The sequence below is a fragment of the Musa acuminata genome, chromosome BXJ3-4 (genome assembly GCF_036884655.1).
Source record: "Musa acuminata AAA Group cultivar baxijiao chromosome BXJ3-4, Cavendish_Baxijiao_AAA, whole genome shotgun sequence".
NCBI lineage: Eukaryota > Viridiplantae > Streptophyta > Magnoliopsida > Zingiberales > Musaceae > Musa > Musa acuminata.
Window position 1 is genome coordinate 14,857,994 of NC_088352.1, and position 13,069 is coordinate 14,871,062.

Sequence of the window (13,069 nt, forward strand, 5' to 3'; positions counted from 1 at the left end):
TGTTTCTCTTATTGAGTTCACTTACAATAATAGTTACCATTCGAGCATTCAGATGGCTCCTTATGAAGCATTGTATGGGCAAAAATGTAGAACGCCTATATATTGGGAGGAAGTTGGTGATAGAAAGTTGTTAGCACCAGATAAAGTACAAGAGACTACTGAAAAGATTCAGGTTATCATAAAAAGGCTAAAGGCTGCTCAGAATCGGCAAAAGAGCTATGCTGATAATAGAAGACGAGATATCGAATTCCAAGTAGAGGATTTTGTATTCCTAAAGGTCTCCCCTTCTAGAGGCGTTGTAAGATTTGGAAAGAAAGGAAAGTTAAACCCAAGGTTCATTGGAACTTTTGAGATCCTTGAAAGAATTGGCTCTATCGCTTACAAGATTGTCTTGCCACCATCGATGTGTCATATCCATAATATATTTCATATGCCAATACTCAAAAAGTATATACCTGATCCCTCTCATGTCATTGAGTATGAGCCGATTGTGATTGAGAAAGACATGTTTTACAAGGAAGAGCTCATTCAGATTATTGATAAAAAGGTGAGGATCTTAAAAAATAGAATCATTACTCTAGTTAAAGTAATTTGAAAACATCATCCTACAAATGAAACGACTTGGGAGCTAGAGAAAGAAATGAAGAAAGCTTATCCTCATCTTTTTGCCAAAAGAGGTATGACAAATTTAGAGGACTAAATTTTCTTTTAAGGAGGGGAGAGTGTAACATCCCTCATTTTTTTTTAAAATTATAAGTACTTATTTGTAAATATGAGGATTTTTTTAAATAATTCATTAGCACTAAATATTTTTTATATATTCAAAATATTGTGAGGGACCAAAATGTGAATCTCATTAATTGAAGGTGATATGTGAAAAATTCACACAAAAAAATAAAATAAAATAAAATAAAATGGAGGACATGTGTCATTAGCAAGGATGAGCCACTTACATTTATTCTAAAGATGACACCTAAACCTCCATGCATGCTTGCCACCTCACTATTTTAGCATGAGCCAAAGCTAAGTAATTTAAAGCACAATTAAGGAAAACTTTGCAGCCAACGTAACTTGTGAAGAGGAGAAAGAATTGAAGGAGAAGAGAAAGAGAAAGAATTGAAGAAGTTTTATGTTGGCTTAAGGCTTTGCATTAAATCCCCCACATTTGGAAATCAAAACTTTTTAAGGCAAGTGTTCTAACCCATCCTAGAGATAAATTTTGATACTTATCTTCACCTTGTTTTTGAGAAAATTAGAAGATTGTGGCTACATGTAAGATATCTATGCCGCTTATACATCAAATGTTGAATCTAGAATTTTTTTCAGATTTTGGCCTTTCAGTACTCGTGTGGCCATAACTTTTTGCAACAAATTCAGATTAAGGACAAACCTCTTTTATACGAAAGGAGAATTATAGAGCTTTCATTGATATAAAAATTGAAAGATTTAGAGTAAATTTACCTATCCAAAAATATGAATGAAAAGACTTTATGTATTCGGTAAAACAGATACTATAGCTTCTGACCTTCTGTTACTAAATTGCTCATAACTCTCTAGTGAAAATTCTGAATGTTGAATCTCGTATTTTGATGATAAAACTACTTGATATATGTTTATGATTTAATCTGCGTTTTGAGTGACGCAGGATGCTTCGATCAAGGTGAGACAATTAAAAGCAGGAAAATCATGTTGTGCCGGAGGAACATGTCAGAAGATTGGACGTCGGGCCGGTGGATCGGTCGACGTATCGACTGAAGGCTTGGGCCGTGGACTCGGACATCGGGCCAAGAAGAGCGGGTATTATGCCAAGGATATCGAAGTTGCGGAGTCAACTGGTCGATTGGGCAATAGGCTGCAGGAGAGGACGATGCGCCGAAGAATCGGACGAAGCGTCGAGGGACCAATGACATGCCGGACAACTTGGTTAATTGCTTAGGATTAATTGTCTCGATCGAAGTTTTGTTTTAAGTGTGCAGGATTAACTACGATGGAAGAAAGACAGGTAGCAGGAGTTGCGTCGGAGTCAAGACAATGATCACGTTGGTGAGTTCGAGAGTTCGACGGAAGTTCGGACAATCGTCGGAGGTTCTACAGGAACAAATCCGAGAAGTCCATAAGCTTACCAAAGAAGCTCGTCGGAACTCACCAAGTGAATCGTCGCAAGTCCAAGAGTTTGCTGGAAGTCCGCAGGAGCATCACCGAGGGTTCATCGGATGATCGACGGAAGTTCGCCGGAAGCTCGCCGGAAGAAGCGATTGACGCACTGGAGCAAGTTGCAGAAATTGTCTTAGGAAATATCATAGTTAGCACAATGATTAAGTTGGAAATGGGAGGTGATCCCATTAACTAAATCTTGGGGCAATTGGGCCCCTGAAAAACCCAAATTGGGTCGAATGGATTAACCCATTCAGATCCTAATTTCTGTTGGGAGGTGCAACCACCCAAGCCAGGAGGTAGCACCGCTAGGGCTAAGTCTCCGAGCGAGACTGGGCGGTGCAACCACCCCAACTAGGAGGTAGCACCACCTGGGCTCAGTCTCCGAGCGAGACTGGGTGGTGCAACCTCCCCTGACAGGAGGTAGCACCGCCTGAGCTCGGTCTTCGAGCTCTGCCAAGAGGTGCAACCGCCTCAGTCATGCGGTGGCACCACCTGAGCTCGGTCTTCGAGCTCTGGCAGGAGGTGCAACCGCCCCTGACAGGAGGTAGCACCGCCCAGAGGCTCAGTCTTCGATCTCTGCCAGGCGTTGCAACCGCTCCAGTTAGGAGGTGCAACCGCCTAATCCCGGAATTCCGGGAATTGACAGTTTTGAGCTCCAAATTTGAACTGGGTTGGGGCTTATAAATACCCCACCCATTCAGCACTGAAAGGGTATGAACTAACGCCGAAATCTTGATCTTTTTATGTGATTCTTAGAGCTCAAAATTGTTGTAAAGGCCAAAAGTTCTTCTCCCTCATTTCTTCCAAGTTCTGAGTTGTAAAGAGAGGAGAGAAAATTCTGTAAGGGTTGTCTCCTAAGCCCGTCAAAAGGAGTGAAATTGTAAAAGGGTGGTTGGCCTTCGCCTATTGAAGGAAGGCCTCTAGTTGACGTCGGTGACCTTGTCTTCCAACTCTAAATCTTGGTTTGCATTTACTTTGAGCATCTTATCTTTACTGTAAACCTCCTCAAAAGCTTACTGCTTTCTGCGCATATACGATCGGGTTTCAAGCTTTGCATTTTCCGAATCACCGTTTAGACGTAAATCAGCTTTTTCATACGATCATCATATTTCAGTTTGCGTTTACATTTTGATTTCTATCATAACTGCAAACTGCCTTTATATCTTTGCTTAAACTGCATCTTGCTTAATCAAGTGATTTACGAATCATCATTTAGACGTAAATCAGTTTCTTCATACGAATATCATATTTCAGTTTGCGCCTACTATCTTGTCACGCCCCTCAAAATATCCATAATTTTTAAAATTTTCATCACAGACCAATCCAGGATCCAAACTAACGTTTGAGGACACTGAAAAACATTCAATCAAATTCACATCCATAAAACCTGTGCAGTTTATAATCATATATCACATCACTCGATAATTCACATTTATGGCAACCCAAGCCAACTTGACAAACATGAACAACACTTATAAATCCACAAGCTAAATAAATTATACAATTAGAACTCCAACTATTCACCACAAGTTCATATCATCATAAATTAGGCTTAACATTTCGAAATTCCAAATAAGAGAGATCTTCTAACACTTTTACACAGTATATCCATTTCGATTCATCAACAACATTTCATTACATACAAAATATGCTTATACAACAATAACATAACAACCAACAAGACTTGCCCATAATTCTGAATAGCTATCCATTGCCTCAGCCCAAATCAAACATCTCGAAGAGTGACACGCTGACCTGAAAGATTTATATAACAATGGAGTGAGCCAAAAACGGCTCAGCAAGTGACAAAACATATTCAGAACAAAAGGAACGGTTTCAAACGAGTAAGGTATCATAATGTAAGGCAGAATACAAGAATTCTCAAGGATACCATCTCAATAGATACAAAATCATATGTATCAGGTCATTCAAAACATATTTGATTCATAACAAATGGAGCATAGAGTAATTGGAGCATATCAATGGCAGATAGGACATTTCAGAACATATCAGTTCATAGCAAATGGAGCACAGAGTAATTGGAGCATATCAATGGCAGATAGGACATTTCAGAACATATCAGTTCATAGCAAATGGAGCACAGAGTAATTGGAGCATATCAATGGCAGATAGGACAATTCAGAACATATCAGTTCATAGCAAATGGAGCACAGAGTAATTAGAGCATATCAATGGCAAATAGGACAATTCAGAACATATCAGTTCATAGCAAATGGAGCACAGAGTAATTGGAGCATATCAATGGCGTATGAAATGTTCCGGAGCATATCAACGACATATGGAACATTTCGAAACATATCAACAGTGGATGAAACATTTCAGAGCATATCAATAACAAATGTCGTACAAAAGCTCAAACGTCGTCTTTGACGTTGCAAACATATCAATCTTATCCAAAGTATGTACAAAAACACATAACCAAAGCTCTGGATATCATATCAAACATACAGAAGGTGTAGTGGGATCTCAGTCAGAATGTGATTCATCCATTTCTGAATGACCACCTGACAAAAGTCTACAATATCCTACAGAGCGGGACCCCACAGAGCGGGCAATAAGCGCATACCCTTTACCATTTCTGGCAAAGGTCCAGAATATCCCACATAACGGGACCCCACATAGCGGGCAAATAGCGCATACCCTTTACCATTTCTGGCAAAGGTCCAGACAATCCCACACACCAGAGTACAAAAGGGCAGTTTCAATAATAAGTAGCATGTATCGGAAGCACACGCGGAACAACAAAACGTACATGTGCCTTTTCAAGACAATATGCTACAAGGAACAAATCTCTCACAAATGTATTCATATTAGGAATGAAATGGAAGCAAGAGTATACAGGGAATCCAAGCAATCATATTCAGCTCAATTCAAATAAGAAGGTTAGAAGAATTCAATATCCAAAGGAATGAAACTAGAATAGGCACACATCGAAGCAAATGCGGAATCATGGGTTATACATGTGCCTATAGAAGTCAATACGATATAGCTTAAACGTTACACAATAGTTTTCAAGAATGCAAATAACTTTAAGGACAAGAGCATACAAGAATTCAGAGCAGTATTATAAAGCTCAATTGAATAAGAAAGCTAAAGGATATCAATTTCCAAAGGAATGAAATCAGAATATTAGAAATCGACCAAAGCTCGATTTCTGGCAGAATACAAGAGGCACATTGAACAAATGATTCAAAGTATCAATCGTGCTCCAATTGACTCAGAAATATATCATTGGATTATACTTTCAGATAAGACAGGCTTCATATGAATTGAACTATCCAATAGAGAGAGTTACAAATAATTTGGTAAACAAGGGTCGTAGAACAAATTCTCTGTTTGGCAGAATTCATAATGTCATATTCAACAGATAAATAGGCAGGTGTTTGGATTCCAAATCTTTCAATCCATATATCAAAAGAAAGATCTATGAGTCTGGTTTCCAATGAAATAAGCTTTGAGTAAATCAATGTTTGCAACAGGGACTTATAAGCAGTTCAGTATCGAAAGGTCAGAAATTACGATCCCTGTTTTGCAGAATCTGTAGGCTCATTTGAAACAGAAGTTTGGGCAGACAAACTTACTCCGAATTCTTAAAATAAGCTATCAAAACAAAGGTTTATGAGTCTATATTCTGATCAAATAAGTTTTGTCCAAAATCAGAGGTCAATACATGAAGTTATAGCCATAACAAAGTAGAAGGGTCAGAATATCAGAAGTTGCATAGATTCGAATCGATACATCTAAACAGGAGATATATCAAATGAAAGGCTAGAACAATTCAAAGTTCCTCATATTCAAAACAAATGTAACGGTAAAATTGCAGTAAGGAAAGATCAGGACACTTGCAATTGGAAAGATTAGAACAATTTCAAGAGGAACGAATCGGGAACTTGCAATAAGAAATATCAAAGCAATTATAGGAGAAACGATCAGGGAACTTGCAATAAGAAATATCAAAGCAATTATAGGAGAAACGATCAGGGAACTTACCTTTCAAAGATTACGATCCGAAGATCCAAAGAAGGTGCTAGCCCAAATCCTTCTACTTTTCCTTCGTGTCCTCTCTCTGTTTCGTTTTGTGCTCCCGTTTTCTTCCTTTCTTCGCAACTACACCACGTGTCGAACATCGAGGCACAGTCACCTGCTCTCTCTTACTCTCATTCCTTCTTTTTCTTTCCCAAACGTAGCTGCCACAGCCGCCGCCGCTACCGCTGCCACAATCGCAGCCCCTTCCACCGCACTACCTTCCTTCCTCCTCTTCTCTCGCAGACAATAACTGCTGCATACGCAGTCGCTGCCGCTGCGGCCGCAATCCCATCCGCAGCCCCTTTTTCTCCCTTTCCTTTCTTTTCTTTCCCAGCTGCAACTGCCGCAGTCGCAGTCGCAACCATGGCCGCAGCCACCACAACCGCAGCCTCTTCTTCCTCTGCTACTCTATTTCCTCTCCTTCTCTTCCAACTGCAGCTGCCACCCCTTCTCCTCTTCCTCTCTTCTTCCTCTCCTCCCCTTTCTCTTCTTCTTCCTTTCTTCTTCTTCTCTTCTTCTCCTTCCTCCCCTTCTTCTCCTCGACGAACAGCACCTCCTTTCCTCTGTTTCCTCCTGCAGGAAACAGAGGTGCCGCCTCTTCACCCGCTTCTACTTCTTCTCTTCTTCCTCACCATCTCTTCCTCTCCTTCTCTTCCAGCTGCAGCTTCCACTGCCGCAGCCGCAGCTCCTCCTTCCCCTTCTCTTCTTCTCCTCTTCTTCTTCCCTCCTCCTCCCCGGCGTCACACACACCCTCTCCTCTGTTTCCTCTGCAGGAAACAGAGGTATCACAACCTCTTCTCCTGCTTCCTCTTCTTCTTCTCTTCCTCTTCTCCTTCCTCTCCTCTTCGAACGCCCCACACCTCACCTCTGTTTCCACCTGCTGGAAACAGAGGTGCTGCAGCCCTAGCTGCTGCCACCTCTCGCTCCTCTCCCTCTTCCCTCTCTTTTCCCTCTTCTTCTCCTTCTCTTCTTCTCCTCTTCCCTTTTCCTCCCCAACGCCACACACCTCCTCGCTGCAGCCCTGCTGCAGCTATCCTCCTCTCTTCTTCTTCTTCTTCTTCTTCTTCTTCTTCTTCTCCTTCTTCTTCTTCTTCTTCTTCTTCTTCTTCTTCTTCTTCTTCTTCTCTTCTCCTCCCCAACGCCCCACACATACTCTCCTCTGTTTCCACCTGCGGGAAACAGAGGTGCAGCAGCCCAAGCTGCTGCTGCTGCCTCTCCCTCTCCTCTCCATCTTCACTCTCTTCTTCTTCTTCTTCTTTTCTTCTCTTCTCCCTCTTCCTCCTCTCTTCTTTTCCCTCTTCTTCTTCTTTCTTCTCTCCTCACGCCCCACCGCTCCTCTCTGTTTCTCGAAGAAACAGAGAGTGCGTGGGAGGCGGTGGGATAAAACCAAAATTTTCGGTTTTCTTTATTTTCTTTTCATTTTGCAATTTAGCAGTTTAGTCCTTGAAATTTTTATATTTATATATAGGTCCTCAAATTTACATATAGTTTCTTATTAATAATTTTCAAAAGTGAGGGATATTACATATCTGATTTGAATCATAACTGCAAACTGCATTTATATCATTGCTGCATTTTGCTTAAACAAAAGTTAAAGTGATTTACAAATCGGCTTTCTTACCGAAATCACTTTTAACTAACGAACGTAGTTTTTATCGTAGAAGGTTTTCCGCTACACTAATTCACCCTCCCCCCCCCCCCTCTTAGTGCTCTTGATCCTAACACTGAATTCTACAAAGCTTAGTTTTTTAGAAACTAGATTCACATATCTTTCTTTTGAGGCCTGATTTGGAAATTTTGAAGTATGTTTGCCTTTCGAAAAATCTGTTTAAATTGATTCTATCAATTCTACAAAATAGAGATGATTAATTCTAACCTTCTATTACTAAATTGCTCATAACTATCTAGTAAAAATTCTGAATTATGAAAAGCTTAGTTCTTTGGAAACTAGATTCGTACATATTTCTTTTGACACTAAATTTGGAAATTTTAAAGTCTGTTTGCCTTTCGAAACATCTATTTAAATTGATTCTATCAATTCTGCAAAACAGAGATGATCAATTCTAATCTTCTATTACTAAATTGCTCATAACTGTCTAGTAAAAATTTTGAATTATGAAAAACTTGGTTCTTTGGAAACTAGATTCCCATATATTTCTTTTGACACCTAATTTGGAAAATTTGAAGTATGTTTGCCTTCTGAAACATCTGTTTAAATTAATTATATTAATTCTGCAAAACAGAGATACAACTTTCCAATAGATTGATACAGCTTTCCAATGACATCTATTTTTAGTGAATTGGAGCATGCTTGGTCACTCAAACAAATCAGAAAATATACCATTCATATTCTGCTAGAATTGAAAACTTTGTTGAGTTTTGCTTATTCAAGTTTCATCCTCTTTGAAATTTGATTTCTGCTAAATTCTTCTTCAATTGAGCTTTATATTAGTCTTTTGAAATTCTTGTATTGTTCATCCTGAAATTGTTGTATGTCTAAAATTTATTATGTAATATTTTGTTTGCATTTCCTTGTTTGATAAAGGCACATGCATATTTCCGTTGTTCTGCATGTGCTTCCGATATACGCCAATGTTATTGTTCATACTACCCTTTTGTACTCTGGTGTTCTTGTGGGATAATGTGAACCTTTGCTAGAAATGGATAAATCGCATTATGCTAGGGTACGAGGTCTGAGCCCCCATTGACTTCACTCAGACATGGGTGGATGGAGCTCATAGACGCCGGAGACTTATGCTTGCTGGTCATCCAGAAATGGATGAATCGCATTATGTTTGTGGTCCCACAACACCCTTTATGTTTTTGATATGATGTCCAAAGATTTGCTTATGAGTTTATATTTATGCTTTGCATAAAAACGGAATGCATACTACATCAAAAATGACATATAAGCTTGTGTTTATTATTCGATTCACTTGTTATACTTTGAAATATTTCATATGTCATTGTTATGCTCCCAAACACTCTTACGCCTTTAATATGCACCTAAATGCTTCATGTGTCATTTGATACATGCCTAAATGCTTCTTTTGCTAATGAAACACTCCAATTTCCTTTCTCCTATTGTTATGTCTAACGCCTATTTTCGAATGAGGTAACCCTTTGTGATTTTTTTATATCAAATGAGATGATTCCAAATGAATGCTTGTATTTCTGCTTTTGTTATCTTGATACTAAGCCTGCTTGAACTTCTCATATCACCATAGATACGTTAGTCGCTTGCTGAGCTCTTTATGCTAACCCCGTTGCTATATAAATTTTTTAAGGTAGCTTGTCATACACTAAAAAGCTAGAATTGGGTTGAAGCAGTGAAAGACTAGAAGATTTTTGAGCTAATCTTTGTTGGATGATAGGTTTTTGTTGTATAGTATACTTTACTTCTGATGTAATATTAAGGATATGTTGATACTTATGTGTTGTAAAAGTTTAAAGGACCGCTCATGTTTGTGGAATGATAAGTTTAAGTTGTATAAGGATAAGAACTCATGGTAAATAATTATCTTTTTGTGATTGTATATATTTCTATGATTATGGATTTGTGTTGTGGTTGATATTTAGTTGAGTTGCCTTTGAATTTTCTGAATCTCTGAGTGAAGTGGATTATATGATTTATGTAACATACAGGTTTATGAGTTGTGAATATTGATTTGAATGGTTCTTAGTATCCTCAAATTGTTTGATTGGATCCTGGATTGAATTGATGATTAATTATAATATTATTGATTTTAGACAGGGTCACACCTCTCGAGTGATAATTCGGGGGGCATGATAAAGAGAGCAGAGGGGCTGTAGAGGGAAGGGTGCGATCATAGCAGGTCGATGATCACAGCCTTCCAGTTGCCAACAGTTTGGAAGAGTCTTCGCCAACGTCGCCTAGCAATATTTGTGAGATCTCCTTGCTTCATTGAGCGCCGATCTCGTTCCAAAGAAGGTGCGCCCTATAGGGTGTTTGGGTGAGCAGATCTCCGCTCTCTGCTCCTCTATGGAGAGCTTCATCCCTCTTGCTTTCACTAGAGAACTATCGACCCATATCATTATGCAACTTGATTTACAAGATCATCTCCAAAGTTTTGGCAGATAGAATGCAAAAAGTAATATACAAGATCATTAATCCTAATCAGGCTAATTTCATCAAAGGGAGAAGTATACATCATAATATTCTTCTTGCTAATGACTTGATCATGGATTTACACTTGAAAGAAATGAAAGCATCCCTCTTGCTTTCAAGTGTAGATCCTTGACCAAGTCATTAGCAAGAAGAATATTATGATGTATACTTCTCCCTTTGATGAAAGTAGCCTGATTAGACTAATGATCTTGTGTATTACCTTTTCCATTATATCTACCAACACTTTGGAGATGATAATATAAATAAAGTTGTATAATGATATGGATCGATAGTTCTCTAATGAATCACCCCCTGCATTATTAGGAATTAAAGAAATAAAAGTACAATTCATCTCTTTAAGGATATGACCTAAAGAAAATAAAAATTGCAAGCTTTAATCACATCATTACCAATAATAGACCATGCAATTTATTAAAATTCAGTTAAAAATCTGTCCAGACTACGGCTTTTGTGCTTCGGTGACTTAAAGACAATTCTTACAATTTCAACATCTATAATTGGGGCATTGAGGATTGAAATGGCACCCGAATCACTAGTTGGCTCCACATGAATGTTATTAGGTTACACCGCTTGATAGAGTAAGGAATAAAAAAATTGGTCAGTGTGTGCTTTAACCTCATCTAAATTCTTAATAAGATTATCATATTTGTCTCTATATTTTTTGATGCGGTTAACAGCCCTTCGAGTAGCAATGGAAGCATAGAAAAACTTAGTATTGGAATCCCCTATAGTAAGCCAATGTTGTCAAGACTTCTGCTTTTGTAAATTTTTTCTCCTACTTTAGGGCTTACATGAAGTTATTTCTGGCTTATGTCTCTTTGTAGATATGATTTTCATCATGGGGCTGAAGTTGCAGCTCATGTTGCATTGTCATTAGTTCTTTTCTGGAAAATTAAACCCGGGTGGTAATATTGCCAAAGGTGTTTGTATTCCACTTCTTAATGTTGAATCTCGGATTTTGATGATGAAGTCAATTGTCATTTGTTATCTAATCTATATATTGAGATAAGTGTGTAGGATTCACTATGATGGCAGTAAGACATGCAGTAGGAGTTACACTGGAGTCAAGACCATGATCACGTTGGGGGTTCGAGAGTTCGACGGAAGTCCAGATGGTCGTTGGAAGTTCTACGGGAACAAATCCGAGAAGTCCAGGAACTTGCCAAAGAAGCTCGTCAGAACTCGCCAAGTGGATCGTTGCAAGTCCAAGAGTTTGCCAGAAGTCCGCCGGAGCATCGCCGAGGGTTTGTCGGATGTTCGTCGGAAGTTTGTCGGAAGCTCGCCGGAAGAAGCGATTGACGCACTAGAGCAAGTTGCAGTATTAATGTCTTAAATATCATAGTTAGCATGTAGATTAAGCTAGGAATGGGAGGTGATCCCATTAACTTACTTTTGCGATTTCAGAAAATTGTTCATTTCATTTAAAACCGATTCCAACAAAAACGCTTTCGATTTAATTTGTTTCGAAGAGAAGTTGAATTTAAAAGCTTTTGTAAAAGTGTAAGAGAAGATTAATGAGGTTTGCAGTAAAGTAAATTGCACAAATGAAAACAAACCGTAATTTATAGTGGTTCAGCTAAGGTGACCTACATCCACTTTTGGGTTCGTCCACCGACGAGGTCACCGGCGTCCACTAAATGCCTTCCTTCAATAGGTGAAGACCGAACACCTCTTTACAGCACTTTGTCCTCTTCCCGAGTTTAGGAGATAACCCTTACAAGTCTCACTCCTCTTTCTTTGATGGTTACAAGTTAAGAGATGAAGGAGGAGAACTTTAACTTTTACAACACTTTTATAACTCAAGAATTCAAGATTAAGCCAATTCTTTTGTGCCCTTTCATATGGAAAAGGGTGGGGTTTTTATAGGCCCTAATGGCTTCAAAATTGGAGCAAAAAAGTGTCACATCCCTAGAATCCGGGGTACTAGTGGTACCACCGTCGTTACTAGGTGGTACTACCGCCGCTGATCTAACACTAGGCGGTACCATCGCCGAATAGGGGTGGTACCACCACTGGCAACACTGTTGCCGGCGGTACCACCACCCAGAAATCCAGGGGCACTACCTTCTAGGCGGTGCCTGTTAGGATCAAGAGCACTAAGAGGGGGGGGGGGGGGGGGGGGTGAATTAGTGCAGCGGAAAACTTTCGACGATTTAAAATGAAGTTTGTTTCCGATGTAAAACTGTTTTTGGAAACTTAACTTGAAAGCGAGTTCGTAAAGGAGTGCAGTAAAAAAAATGAGGAAGTAAAGCACATATAGAGGTTTGCAGTAAGGTAAGCAGCAAGAATAAATGCAAACTAGAGAGCACTGTAATTTTAGAGTGGTTCGGTCAATCTTGACCTATATCCACTTTTGGCTTCCTCCTCCGATGAGGTCACCGACGTCCACTAGAGGCCTTCCTTCAATAGGCGAAAGCCAACCACTCTTTTACAATTTCATTCCTTTTGACAGGCTTAGGAGATGACCCTTACAGAATTTTCTCTCCTCTCTTGAAAGATCAAAACTTGGAAGAAAAGAGGGAGGAGAACTTCTAGCCTTTAAACACTTTTGAGCTCTAAAAATCATAGGGTAAGATTGGATTTTCGGTGCCCTTTCATGCAGGAAAGGGTGGGGTATACATAGGCCCCAAACTGGTTTGAATTTGGAGCTAAAAAATGTCATCTCCCGGATTTCTGGGGTTCTGTCGGTGCTACCGTTAGACTGGGCGGTATGAC